Source organism: Phyllostomus hastatus, unplaced genomic scaffold, assembly GCF_019186645.2.
Source record: "Phyllostomus hastatus isolate PE091 unplaced genomic scaffold, TTU_PhHast_1.1 phas_contig_58, whole genome shotgun sequence".
NCBI lineage: Eukaryota > Metazoa > Chordata > Mammalia > Chiroptera > Phyllostomidae > Phyllostomus > Phyllostomus hastatus.
The window spans coordinates 24,683,296-24,697,131 of record NW_025333916.1 but is presented as its reverse complement, the minus strand read 5'-3'; positions in this window follow the sequence as shown (position 1 = coordinate 24,697,131).

Here is a 13,836-nt window from a genome sequence, read left to right as displayed (position 1 = left end):
CATTATAAATTAGAATAATTTTTTTAGTTTATATAAAGTTTCAGGAATTTTTCCCCTTACTGGTAAAGTACATAATATTTTTAAGCCTTTTATTTTGACATTAAATAAAAAATAGCATTTAAATAAAGAAATGGTATTATTTTCATAGCATAACTATTAACAATTAATTATCCTAAAACCAAAAAGCTAAAGTTAGTGGAAATTGATTCAATAAAGTCTCAAATGAAAATTATATATTGCTAGAAAACACTATTTAGGATTTTTCTATTCCTCCAGATGTCAGTTAAATATATTCTGATGAAACACCTACTATGTGTAAGACACATAACTACTGGGCAGAGAAATATACAATTTCTACTTTTTCAGAATAACATTTTAACAATCAGTCTAACCAACTAAACTCTTAAGCAAAGCACTATTCATGCTTTGAACAAGTGAGTCTGAATATTGCCTTAAGAATGAAACAAAAAATTGGCTTAGCTATTTTCCAATGGAACAGAGACTTATATCACACACTAAATATAAAATTAAAACATAAATTACAGGAAATACATTCCCTACATGACATGTCCACCTGTATATGGGAAGATGCACTCAAACTGGAATTTTTTCCCGAATTACATTGATTGCCATCGAATGAAAGGTCTTGGAGGGAGTATGATGAAACTTCCATTTTCATAAGGAGATACCTATCATAATAGAAGAAATCGAAAAGAAAAACAATAGCAAAATAAGAAGTGATTGAGCTCATTAAAATTGTGGCAAAAGAAGGATTCAGACATTGAAGGGCAAACTGATCAAGTTTAAGCCACAAAACTGTATCATGAAATCCTGTGTCATTTTGCTTTTCAAACAGTCTTCAATTTTGAAGTGAATAATGTCTATTCAAAGAACATCTCAAGTGAATAATATCAGAAATACAAAGAAACATAGGAAAAGAGTTTTTTGCAACTCTCATTACCAAAATAATAGTACAAAACCTGTTTAACATAAGAACTATTTCATGAAGATTTTTTCCAGTGATGATTTTAATAAAATTGATACTTTTTCAATTTAGACTGACATTACCCAATGTTTAATATATCTGATATTTGCTCAATATTATTAGGCTATGTTACAGACTCTAAATAAATATCTAGTACTTTAGTAGGCTAAATATCAACTATGTAGTATACTTCAAACTACTTTTCTAAATTATCTTAAGTGAAAAATATCTCCATAAAACAATGTTTCTGAGAGTTGAACTAAATAGAATAGTAAACACAAAAGAAAAATTCAACAGGTTTACATTGTGTTTCTGTTTTTAAGTTAACTAGGATGATGTATACCATTCCCACGTTTGGGATCTATTAAAACAGTTCAAATCCCATCATAGACAAAATCCACAAGATTGCCACAGTGCTTTTTCAGAGTGACAATTTTTCATGTCAAATAACTTGAAATAAACAAACCTATAACCTATAGGCTTGAACACCATAGTCAGATTCAAGCTAACATGTATTTTTATGGTCTACAATAAAACCCTCTAGCTCTGGCTGCTGCAGCTCAGTTGGCTGGAGTGTCATCCTGTAGACCAGAGCGTTGTGGGTTTGATTCCTGGTCAGAGCACATACCCAAGTTGCGCATTCGATCCCAGTCACAGTATGTACAAGAAGGCAACTAATCAGTGTTTCTCTCCCATCAACATTTCTCTCTCTCTTTCTCTCTCTCTCTCTCCCCCCACCACACTCCCTTCCTTCCTTTTCCTCTAAAAGCAATGAAAAAATGTCCTTTGGTAAAATTTAAAAAAAACTCTCTAGCTTTCAGTCACCTAAGGAGAACTAGTGTACAGCAAGCAAGTTAAAGGATAATTGACCAGTGAGGAAGCTCCAGAGTTAGAAATAGAGACCTACTTCTACTGGTGTGTGACTACAATCAAAGGCTCAAAAATAATTTAAGATGGCCAAATAAGTTCTTAATAGGCTGAATCAGCCCCAGATAACAACTCTGGACAAAACATAAAATGAAGCCAAAAACCAACTACCTAAACACACTGGAGAGCAACCTAGAACAGGCAGATTCGAGAAGGAAGTTAACACTTGAAAGAAGAAAACAACACTGGATGAATTTCCTGTTTTCATGGCTTCCAGCATGAGGGCAGGATCTCAAGAAGTAGAGAGCCAGGAATGGGGAGCCCTAAATCCTGTATATAAACTCTTACCAAAGTTCTGGCCACTGAACCAGACTCCAAGCAGTTTAGCCATGGGTAAAACAACTAAGGTGAGATTGGAGCTGCCATCCAAGAGACAGCACTTGCAGTTTTAGTAATCAATTCCCTGCTATAACAAATGAAATCAACTCTATTCAAGGAATTATACAATATCCAGAGTTTATATAACATATAATCCATAAGCTTTGTGGTATAATTCAAAAGTATTTCACATATGGACACAGTCACCCACTCTAAGGATAGTCCTGAGAAGCCAGCCATGAGATGGACCAGCTGATGGAATTATCAAACAGGACTTCAAAGCATCTATTGTAAATATGCTCAGTGACATAAAGAAATGTGCTTTTAATAAATGAAAAGATAACAAATCTCATAAGGCAATTCCATTTTTTAATGACCCAGTGATTCCATTTCTGTGTATTTATTTGAAGAAATCCAAAACACTAATTCAAAAGAATTATGCATGCATCCCTATGTTCATTGCTGCATTATTTACAATAGCCAAGTATCGAAACAACCCAAGTGCCCATCAATCCAACCCAAGTAACCAGACAGGTGGATAAAAAAGCTGCAATATACGTATATAATGGAATATTACTTAGCCATAAAAAAGAATGAAATCTTACCATTTCTGACAGCGTGAAGGAACCTAGAGGGTATTATGCTCAGTGAAATAAGCCAGTAAGCCAGAGAAATAAAAATGCTTTATGATTTCACTTATATGTGGAATCTGAAGAACAAAACAAACAAACAAACAAACAAAATTGAAATAAACATAGACACAGAGAGCAGACTTGTGGTTGCCAGAGGGGAGGGGATTGGGGGGTTGAGTGAAAAATGAGAAGGGATTAAAAAGTACAAATTGGTACTTACAAAATAGTCACAGGGATATAAAGTACACCATAGGAAATATAGTCAATAATATTGTGATAACTATGTACAGTGCCAGGTAGGTACTGGAAATATCAGGGGAATACTTAGTACAGTATATGATTGTCTAACCACTATGCTATATACCTGAAACTAATACAAAATAATATTGAAAGTAAAACTATGATTGAAATATAAATCAATCAATATAAGAAATTTCAACAGGTAACCAGAAACTATAAAAAAAGAACCAGATGGAATTTCTAAAACTAGAAAATAAATTATCTGGAAAAAAGTTTACTGGACAGGCTTGACAACAGAATGCCGGTGACACAGAGGGAAGAGTCAGTGAACTGAAAGATAAATCAGTAGAAATTTTCTAATATAAAAAAATATGAGAAAAAAGATTTGGAAACAAATGAACAGGAACATATGGTACAATACCTAAATAAAGTTACCAAATATATGGTAACTAGAATACTAGAAGGCAGAAGAGAGAATAAAACAGAAAATATCTTTGAAAAATTAAGAACCAAAAATTGCACAAATTCAGCGAAAGACAAATTTACCAGTTCAAGAAGACGGGGGAATGCCAAGCAAAATGAATACAAATAAAACCATGCCTAAACACATCATTGTTAAACTGCTAAAAACTAAAGATAAAGAAAAGCTCTAGAAAAAGCATCAGATACAGGAAAACATGATTCAGATGGTAGTTGACTTCTCATCACAAGCCAGCCGGAAAACAGCAGAACCATAAATTCACAGTTCTGAATGAAACATTGTTGTAAACCCAGAATTCTTGATTCAGTGAAAAAATCCTCCAAGAATGAAGGTAAAATGAAGATAAAAATAAACAAAAAGAAGGTATTACAGTAACTCTGAACTATAAGAAATGCTAAGGGAAGTTCTTCAGGCTTATGGAAACATGGGTCTTCAGGAAGAAATATAGAACACTAGCAATTGTTTGAAATTTGTCATGATAAAATGATTAACAAAGATAATTAAATGTATAAGTCACTGAAACTTTAAGAATCTCTTTATCCTAATCAAAGGAACGAATAATAATGCTATGAGGAATATATGTAAACACGCTTAGCAAAAAGGTAATTATTACTAAAAATATTTGGTATGCTTGTAAACATGCCCAGAACCAGGAGAAAGTCATAGGGTTTTAGTGTTGAGCTTGACATTTACATGACAAGCATTCACTGGATGCCTATTGTTTGTAATATAAAATGCTACGTGCTTCAGATTTTCTGCTTGGGAGAAAAAAAGTGATTTTAATTTCTAAACAAATTTGATAAAAATTATTGGCAAGCCAGGATTTTAGAGAATTTAGGAACAAAATGGAAAGCAGCCAAAACTTAATAATCAATATGCTTTATTTGAAAAATCACTTCCCACAAGCCCAGTTGTAGAAAGTGAATCCATGTTTGCATATGACCTGCCTTAACTTTTTACATAACTTGTGCTTGCAAACAGGTTAACAAACGTTTCTGGTTTCCCTTCGAGCTACTCAGAGTATACATGTCTCAGTGTAGCCTGCATGACACACAGAGGAAGGACAAGGAAAGGAGTGCTGTATTTCTGACACCCAGAAATTTGCCATGACAGCAAACCCATGGGAGACAAACGGCTACCCAGCTACCTATCTTTGTGACATTACACACAAATAAAAGATGCATGTGTACATATATAGGAAAACCAAAATATGCTAAGCATAAAGCTCTATGTATTTTTAGAAATGTTGATTCTGGGAGCGATTCAAGCTTCATGTTCCTTAAGCAAGCAATTCTAAAAATCTCTAACTTTTCCCATTTTCTTTTCCCTTCCCATTCTGGGTCATAAGCTATTTCTATTCTTGCTCAATAACTCCATGCCCTGAAAGATTAGGGACAGAAATTACAAACATTCCATACAGAAAGTTCTTTACCGCATACTACTGAAATGTCACTTAAACAAAAATGATGAAAAAAGAATGTGATGTATCAAGAGTTTTCTCTCTTTTGCTTCCTGTATTTCTGTTTTCCATTCCTATCTCTTCCACTTCTTCCAAGCCACTTTCTGAGATGGAATCAACTTTCCACCTCACATTTCCAGAGACATCTTCCTGTCCTAGTTGAAAGAGGAATTAGGGATCAATTGAGTGTGCATGGTGATCTGGTTAATCAGCCATTATGTCTCCACTTGACTTTCTGCTGTGTAAAATCTGACTGTTTTTGGCTGTAGCTGGTAGTTCGAGTGTTATAAGAGGGGAAGTCAATGTAAACCGAGCCACGCCTGTCAATACTAGATTGTCATCTGGCTTATTCTTATCCTTGGCAAACAGAAAAAAAAGGATATTTATGGGTCATGTGGTCTTTGGGTGGACTAATTTTGCAAAGCAGTGACTAGAACCTGTTCAAGATAGGCCAAACTACCTGTCTTAGGACTTTATTTTGTCTATATCCCCAGGGAAGGTCTGACCCACCCAAATATTTTGCGGCTCATATAAATGAGTTTCAAACAGTACAATTCCATCAACACAGGCTGCTTTCCCAAGGAACTCCCTTGGAATTTCTTAACTTTAAAAAATTAAATCTTTCAATATTATGTTTCATTTATACATTTTAGAAAGCCAGAATAGCTGACTGATTATCATCCCAGAGGAACAGATACAGGCAGTCCACTTTGCTTGCTGGTACACTCAACTAGATGTAAATTAGTGGTGGTAATTGCCCAGCGATTGGGATTGAAAGGATGGATTGCAGTGGGGAGCCTGCTTTACAAACATCACAATTAACACCATCTAAGTATTTGAGGGTGATCTAGGTAATAAACAAAAGATTACATTAATATTCATGTTCAGTCCCCAAAGATAGCCAGATGGCTGGCTACAATTTCAGAGAGAGAATCACTCCTTTGTCCAGGGAGTGGTACAATTGACATTTTCTGTGAGCTTGGGCATCTGACAGTGGATGACAAGAACCATGAAGCAGCCTAACTGGAATGCCCTGAGGACTTTGAGCTCAAAGCCATGCCAGGTGTCCCCAGGGGCCAAGAGGCACAAGGAACAGCAGTCATAAACTGAGTAAGGAGCAAATTTCACAAGCATAATGCTGACCACATCTCTATAGACTCATTCTGCCCAGGGAAGAAAGGAGGGGTTATGAGGCCTGCAGGACTAGAAAGATTTATTTTCTTTCTACCTCAGGAGCTCCCAGTGTCCAAGATTTCCCATTCTGTGTGGCCAGGCTGTTACTAGAGCCACATCCCAGGTAAAGCCCTTTTGTTCCTACTTCACTCTTAGAAGACAAAGGGGCCCTTATTTGTCTCTCACGTAAGCAGCCATATCTACAGCTTTGTCACATTCCAAATCCAAAAGGCACTCATCTAAACCAAGCCCCAGGCACAGAGAAAATCTCAGTGCTTAAGACAGCCCTGGACATACCCACCACCTAAAAATCTTTCCAGTGCCCTCCTTTATTTGTTCCTTCTGCTTATTTTGTCCTCCCACTTCTCCATCTAACTGCTTGCTCCATTTGGGTTTTACTAACAGTTTTCCAAGTGGCAAATAGCTAAGCCCAAAACAAAAAGGCCAGGGGCCAGCACATAGTAACAGGACAACAGGCTGTGTCTCTCCTGCTCTCCACCACCTTCCCAAGGTTAAGAAGACAAATAAAGAACACACTGTGCCACTGACCACATGGGCTACTCAGACCTCTGTCCTACATCTTGCACTTGACGCCTTTCTGTGGACTCAGGAAGAATGCTCTCCTCCTTCTGCAAATACTGTCAAGAGGTCTTCTTAGGCAACGGAGGGCAAAACACATCAGTGGCTTTAAGAACAACAACATTGTGGACATTCTCGATTTATTCAGTAGGCATACTCCTTTCTGGTGTAGAAATCTGGATTTTGTAAACTAAACTCTATCTTAAAGGCCTAGAAGAACTTACAAATTAGGGTATCGCTGTGGTACATGACTTTCCTGAATCCCATTCTCTAAAAGTTCTTAACTGGAGTTCATGATTTCCTAGGGTATTGTGGATAGAATTTGCAAAGTGTATGAACTTGTATGGGAAAATACTCTTCTTTATTGTCAATACTCACTCAAACCTTGTACTTTATTCAGTTATGACTGTAGGCACAGTATTAGTAATAGGGGACTCAAGAGTTGGAAAATTTTAGTTTAAGGTAAAAAGTTATAAGCCTAGCAAGTAACTTATGTATTAAAGGTTTTATTTCATAAACTACAAATAAGGCCCATCCTGGCTCCTGAAAACAGCCGACCTCCTGGGGCACTGCTAAAGAATAGCATCTGGGGACAAGTGGAGGAATCGGGGCCATGGTGTTCCAGGGAGAGACAGAGGACCACCCACCCCTGGGAATAGCTAACTGCCTGGGGCGAGAATACTGCTGTTTTTTAATCTAATTTTCCCTGAATTTCAAAACCCCTCACCTCACTTTGTTCTCTGTTATAAAAACTCTGGCTTGGCAAGAAAAAGTAGGATGGTCTGTTAGGGTATGAACCCACCATCTTCTCAGATCACTGGCCATATGAATAAAGCACCCATAAAGATTCAATCGCTGTCATTGCTTATTGGGTTTGGTAGTAGCAGGCAGTCCGAACACCAGTATCTTTTCTGGTTTCATTAGCAGTAGCGGTAATTGTGTCACCAGTTGAAGTCTTGGATATTTGCATTTCACATTACAGTTGTCATAGATATTCCAAAACATCACTTAAGCCCATCAACTTGAAAATTGCTGCTGTTATTAGATAGCTGCTAGACCTTGTTATTTATTGTTTTACTAAAGAAATACATTTATTAATATATCATAAATGTGTTTATTTATTACTTTATTTCAATATAATTGCTTTCCTTTGTAATTTTATTATTTTAATATATGTATTTAAAATATAATTCTAAGGAAGCTATAGGCTTCATAATATCCATGGCACAAAAAAGATTAAGAATCCTTGTTATAAACTAAATGAACTGCTGATTTTGTCTCCAAACACATTCTGCACTTTATTTTGCCTCTAGTTCCTCAGGCCACACCTACGTCTTTGCAAATGCCATTCCCTTTTGCCTGGAAAGGTTTTCAGTTACCTCCCAGTTACCTCCCCTGTCTGCTTGAAACTCCTCCTCAGTCTCCTGGACCCAAATCAAAGGCTTCTGTGTAGCCTTGACAGATTACCTCCTCGAAGAGCTATCAGTCCCTTTGTTATGTCCCCACTATGCATTACAGAATCTCCATTTTGGGGCTTAGCTTACTTCAGGGCAGTTTTTGTTTACAAATCTCCTTCCTTTATTAGTTTGCACAGTCCCTGCTGGCAGGGACCACAGCAGGTCTCTCTAGGTCTCTGAGTGCCTCAGAATGTGCCTCCCGCAACGCAAGTGCTGGGAAAATATTTATTAAACAGATCCTTCCAGGCCTAATGCAGACATCAGGCCTCCTATGAAGTTGCCCCATCAGATGTGTTGCTTCTCCTTCTGTGAAGATGCATCACACTCTGAAAACTCACCCCTATCATTTGCAGAGCCCAGGGTAAGAGAAACATACTATTAAATTAAATAAAGTAGGTTCATCCTCTTTTACCTATTTTGAAAAATTAGCTTCATGGTAACCTGTAAGGCCAGGTTGTAATTTAAAATTCTTGGACTCCAAGTTCCAGTTCAGAATGAGGTGGGTAGGGAGAGTCAGCCCCTGGTTTGTGGCTCACTTATCTTCTTTTTCTTTTTTAATAATTCATTGTTTATTGTACTTTTTCCCATTACTATTTATCCTCCTTATACCCTCTTCCACCTCCTCCATCCCCTCCTCCATCCCCCCTACAATCACCACACTGTTGTCCATGAGTCCTTTTCATTTTTCCCTCAACCCCTCCACCCGCTAAACCCCGACTCACAGCTGTTATCCTGCTCTCCGACTATGAGTCTGTCTCTATTTTGCTTGTTAGTTTGGTTTGTTCGTTAGATTCTACATGTCAATGAAATCATATGGTATTTGTCTTTCTCTGACTGGCTTATTTCACTTAGCATAATGTTCTCCAGGTCCATGTATGTTGTCCCAAATGGTAAAACTTTCTTCTTTTTTATGACTAAGTAGTATTCCATTGTGTAAATGGCCCATAGTTGTTTTATCCACTCATTTACTGATGGGTACTTGGGGTGCTTTCATATCTTGGTAATAAAATAAAAAGACAACCCATGGCATGGGAGAACATGTTTGCCAATATATGTGATAAGGGGTTAATATTCAAAATTATAAAGAACTTATAAAACTCAACACCAAAATAAATATATGATCCAATCCAATTAAAAAATAAGCAAAGGACATGAATAGACACTTCTCCAAAGAGAACATACAGGTGGCCAATAAAGATATGAAAAGATGCTCAACATCACTAATTATCAGAGAAATGCAAAGAAAAACCACAGTGAGATACCAGCACATACCTGTCAGAATGACTATCAGTAAATCAACAAACAACAAGTGCTGACAAGAATGTGGAGAAAGCAGAACTCTTCTGCACTGTTGGTGGGAATGCAGACAGGTGCAACCACTATGAAAAGCAGTATGGAGTTACATAAAAAATTAAAAATAGATCTGCCTTTTGACCCAACAATCCCACTTCTGGGAATATAACTGATGGAACCCAAAACAATAATTCAAAAGAACATAAGCACCCCTATGTTCACTGCAGCATTGTACAAGCTTCTTGAACATGACATCCTATAGCCACAAAAGAAAATGAAGTCCTTGGAAGCATTTATGCCATTGAAATTGTCTTGCAAGTTTCCTTGAACTTCAATAAATCAGAGCAATCTGACCTGAATGAGTCCCATCCCAGGAGAACCAGGGACAATCTAGGCAGAAGAGTGTATGAGTCCCTTCTGTCCATTAAAGGATGTTCATTAATGGAGTACTTTTTTTATAATAGCTTTATGGAGAAATAATTCACATACCATCCACTTCATATATTTAAAGTATACAATTCAATGGGTTATGCAACCATCACCTTAATCTAATTTTAGTACATTTTTCTCCCTGCAAAAAAGAAACTCTACCCATTTGTAGTCATTCACCATTCCCCGCCATCCCAGCTCCACTCAACCACTAACCTCTCTGTCTCTATGGATTTGCTTATTCTGGGCATTCAGATCAATGGAATCATGTAATACGTGGTCTTCTGTGACTGGCTTCTTTCACTTAGAATGTTTTCAGAGATTCACCATGTTGTAGCATCTCTCAGTACTACAATCCTTTTTATTGCATAGGTATATGACAGAATAAGTTCTGTCACTCTGTGAACTGGGCAGGTTATTTCTCTAACTTTCAGTTTTCTCACCTATAAGGTGGAAATTATATTAGTGCCTACCTGTAGAATGATTAAGATTATTATAATCTACTAAAGTCTAATGTGATGGTTTCTCAGAGGAAGATCTCATTAAATATTAGGTTTCAAGAGGGCATAAAAACTTTAACATCTTTGTTTTAGACCTAATTAGATTTTTAGTTACAAAAGTGATGCATGCTTATTGTAACCAATAGAAAATACAGAGATGAATTTTTAATTTCATAATCTTTCTCTTAACTTTCCATCCTTAGACTTTGTTAATATAAAGTATAGCAGGTATCTTTTCACACCATTCTCTATTCTCATACAAATTCATAAAACAAAAGTGCATATAGAGTTTTTCCCCTTTTTATTTTACTTTAATATATACTACACACATTCCTTTGAAATTTACCTGTTTTAGACTCATGAAAATGGACAACAGTGTGATGATTGCTGGGGGAAGGTGAGCATAAGGGGACTAAATGGTAATGAAAAAAATACGATAAAGATTAAATTTCAAAAAAGAAATTTACCTTTAAAAAAAAACCAAAAAGTATCTGGTCATCTTTCCAAGTCAATACATGTATATCTAACCTTAATTCTAACAGCCATGCCATATTCCACAGTATAAATGTGCCCCAATATATTCAACATTTCTACTATTAACGTATATTCAGATTATTTTCAATTGCCATTATTAAAATGCTGCAATAAAGCTGTTATTAGTGAACCAATAAATAGTGAATCTGACCACAATTTTCTTATTAGTATATCTATATCTTTGCAGTCCCAATCCCATCCTAGGATTATTCTCTACCTGGACAACACCAAGGACCAGAGCTGTCATGGACCAAGGATGGAGAACCAGATTTTTAATAAAAGAAAATATTTTAAGTGAAGAAATTTGAGGGGGAAATAAACTAACTCAATGGACAACTCCAGGGTCCTAGACTCTCTGGGAAGAAGACACAACAGGGCATTCTGGACAGGAGAGGAAGGAAAAATCAAGGAGAAAGTGCTCAGACCAGAGCAGTCGGGCACAGCAGACCTGCTAGGAGGGCTCTGCTCTAAGCCAGCCCCCTTGGGCAGTGGGTAATTTTTTGATCTTCTAGCCAACTTCATCATTTTTTCTTAATATGAGAGATAGCATCCTCTTTTAAATCAATTACTGCTTTCTGAAAACAATTTTTACATTTTTAATATTTTGCAATTAAGCCTAATAACTCTGTCCTAAAATGCATACATACATACATTATCCAAATTTATTCAAAACTGGGCAGTGGAAATATATGATAAAACTATGTGATATGCTGGATAAATTTTAATACCATTCTGGAACTTGACTGTCCATAATGCTTCTCTCCATATCACGGGAAAACCTGCCATTTGGGCATATATGTTTATTAAAGCCTATTAATGAACGCTCTGTGGGATTGAGTCACCAAAGCACTAACATAAGATCTGAGATGATTGAATTAGCAGGTATTTCATCCATGGCTTTCTCAAGGCATGGACTCTGGGATACCATACAGCAGGTTCCAGCACCCCACAGGCGAATGAATCTGCTGTAAACTTCACTTTTGGAGTTCCTTTTCCAACAGCCAAACCAATTTAGAGATAACCCAGGGAAAATAATCCAGTTTTTTCTTATTTCTGGAAAGATATGATAGGTATAGAAAGTTTTTATCCAGAGGAAAAACTTCTGGATTTTACTGGCTCACAAAAATATAAACCATTCAGTGGTGTGTCTTTTTTAACTAAGATTAAGCTTTCTTTTGTCTGTTTGCACATGTCGACCAAAAATAGCAGACTTCATATTAGAAAAAAGAAGCATACAAAAAAGAAAATTTATACTGCAAAAGCCATGCTCTCCCTTTTGCTGGAGTGTTATTTCATTTTTTTTTTAAATTCAGGTGGTTTGTCAAATTTCTGGAACAACATGAAAGAGAATAATGGTTCCCTATCAACCCTAAAATTTCTCACAAAATGTGTAAGAGAATCACAAAGATAAGCAAACACTGACAGCTGAGCACTAGCAATTGCACAGAAACCCAGGCAGGTAAACACATATGTTAATGGAGATTTAATATTCCATTACAGAATAGAAAAATTAATAACCCTCCTAACTGACAGACTCTTTATTTGCTTTTACCAAGGTATGGATGGCCCCTAAAATAACCTCTATATGTATTAAATCTTGGCAGCTCACAGCTATTTCCTCTGTGGTCTTCAGGGTCCTGCCACCCTTCATCTTCTCCAAGGCAGCACACTGAAATCCTTCAAGGGGCTTTTATAGCCAGGCCACCCTGTCTCTCTTCACAGAAGACACTGAACGACTATTTGTCAGGAGCAGTGAGGGGCCTATCAGGGTCTGCTGACAGGCCCAGAGGAGGCCCATCTGCTCAATTCCTAACCCAAGGATTATGAGTAGCTCCTGGCCATTGTGGTCTTTCCAATAATTTTGCAATCAGCACATTTCACACCTGATTCTCAATAATCCATTTCAGCAGCAAATAGATAACCATTTGACAGCAAGAGAATTGTCAACATGACACAAACTCACAACATTTCATAGCAGTACCTAACAGAGCCCCTGTCATTAGCTCAACACCACTGTATTATTTATACAATTCACAAGTTAGAAGCACTGTGTCTTTTGCATGGATCTAGCTCCATGGCTCCCTAAGACAAGCAGTAGGCAGAGAAAGCAGATGTTCTCTCTAAGCCGTCTCCTCCTGCTTCCTCTGTCATGGCCAGCCAGCCCTTCACATGCAGGCTCCCTTCCTGGTTTCAATATCCTCCTGACTCTCCATATGCCCTGCTGTTTCCTTCAAGAAGGAAGATCTCCCAGAATGAACCCACACACAACCCCTGAGCTGGCTCATTTTCCCTAAATAAAGGCTCTTGAATACCTTTCCTCAGCATAAACTCTTTGACCGCAGGGAATAGGTCTTCATTTTTCTGTCTCTAGGGCATGGCACTAGTATATAGTAAGTTTTCATTAAGTACATATTAATGGCAGTAGTAATAATAAAGGGAGAGCAGCAAACATTTCTTGAGCACATATTTTGCACCAAGAACTTGGCTGAACATCTTGTTTGCATTATCTCATTTAGTCTTCACAACTGCACTCCAAGAGAGGGAGTATAATTGTCCCCACTCCAAAGATAAAGAAACTGAGTTTTAGATAATCTGATGATTACATACACAATAAATGGCAGAAAAGAGGTCGAAATCCAGTTTCATCTGACTCCAGATGAACTCTTCAGTCTTACTGATAAATTCAATCATGCAATCAATTATATCTACCCTTAGGTGCCACCATCAGGAATCCCACACAGAACGGAATATTAACCATCTACCCCTCAGAAAAATTTTTTGGCTATTGTGATTTCTCTCTGGCACTGATCATTTTCCGTGTCAGAGAAC